Source organism: Montipora foliosa, chromosome 6 (assembly GCF_036669935.1).
Source record: "Montipora foliosa isolate CH-2021 chromosome 6, ASM3666993v2, whole genome shotgun sequence".
Lineage (NCBI taxonomy): Eukaryota > Metazoa > Cnidaria > Anthozoa > Scleractinia > Acroporidae > Montipora > Montipora foliosa.
In genome coordinates this window covers 9,020,126-9,021,987 of record NC_090874.1, presented here as the reverse complement: position 1 = coordinate 9,021,987, position 1,862 = coordinate 9,020,126, and positions in this window count along the sequence as shown.

The following is a 1,862-nucleotide window of genomic DNA, read 5'->3' as shown; positions in this document are numbered from 1 at the left end:
AGCTCTAACTTCTACAGAGCTGTTCAGACTTGCAAACGGCACCCATTCGATATTCGAGGGTGAGGACCTAAACCGTATAAAGGAACTATAAAATCCGACACGACACTATTGTCAAATTGACTTATGGTATCAGATTGTAACAAGTATTTTAAGGAGTGTAAGCCCTCGAAGAAAGCTGTTGTTCGTATCTTTAACAACTGGTAAGAAAGAAAATTATCGTGCCAATAAAAATCGTATTTGTATTAGTAGTGTTAATAGGACTGAGTGGAGTCCAACTTGGTCTGTAATCATACGAGTGAAAACAAAATCGAACGACCGCGCAACGGGAATCTTATTTGTTTATCACGAATATGATTACAGACCAAATTGGACGACACGAAGTCCTTTTACCAATTAATCATAACAATTACAATTTTCGAGAAACGAAGAAGAGCCAAGTTATGAAAGAAAGAAAAATTTGCATTAAAAGACTGACAAAGCAGGCGTAAGTTGTTTAATATCGATCTGAAAGAAAGAACAAAAAAGAAAGAAAGAAAGAAAGAAAGAAAGCTCCAATTTCGGGGTCTGTACACTGTTTCTATGGTGATTGAAACCAAGGACCAAGGTTGTGTTTGTTTGATTTAAACTACAATTTTGAATGTGATTTTCTTATTAAACTGTCCGATAGCAAACTGTCTGACAACAACTTGGAAAGTGAATTAGTGGGAAATACAAGTTTTTTAAACCAATCACAATCGAGGAAATTACAATTATTATTAGGTAACTACAACGTTTCATGATATATGGTTCAAGTCGAAGATTGACATAATTCATTCATTCATTCATTCATTCAAAAACACAATACACTAGAAATTAATAATAACTTAAAGACGATAGACTACTAATGTTAAGGTGGTAATGACAAGGAAACCTATATAGAAGCCGGGGACTTATGAGCTATAGGCTTCCTGACAACATAGGGTACATCATACAAATTATGGGGACAGCATAAAATATAGAATGTATTATTTTAAAAACAAAAGAAAAGAAGAGGAAAGAAGAAGTATGCAGCTCAACAAAGAGTATATTTGACTAAGAAAGAAGGAATTCAGTTTTAAGTCTTTTGCCAAACAAAAGGATGCTTTCACTGTTTTGAATTTCAGGAGTTAACGAGTTGAAAAACATATGTCCTTGAAACCGAATTGAGAAGTTTCAGATATTAATTCGACAGGCAGGTATGTAAAAAAGGTTGCAATTTCTAGTACAATGCGAATGTAACTAACTTGCATGCAAGAGTAAACATATCACTAAAATAATTAGGAAGTAAACATAAATTTACCTATCTGGTATAAATAATGTCAGAGATTTTCAAAATCTCCTGTTCTTTAAAAAGAACATCAGTGTGAGAATCGAAAGAAAGTTTAGATATTATTCTTATTATCTTCTTCTGCAGAATAATAACGCGACTTAAATTTCTCTGATATGTCGATCCCCACACTGATATACAATATATTAAGAAAGGGTAAACTAGACAATAGTACAAACAGTGTAAGGAAGTTTTGGGGAGGCAAAAACTTGACTTATAAATAATGCCTATAGATTTTGATATTTTTCTGGAGACGCTAAGAATGTGAGGTTTCCATGACAAATGTTTATCAAGGATAACACCTAGAAATACTGTTTCCTTCACACAATCTTATTGTTGTCAATTTGAATAGATAGAACAAGTGTTTGCCTCCTTTGGCGTAGTCTAAAAAGCATAAAATTCGTTTTTTAAAAGTTAGTTGACAGCTTAGTAGCTCGACACCACTGTGTTAATTTACACATTTCAGCATTTAGGGTTTCAGAAGGTAAATTAAAATCTTTGTGAGAAAAACATACGT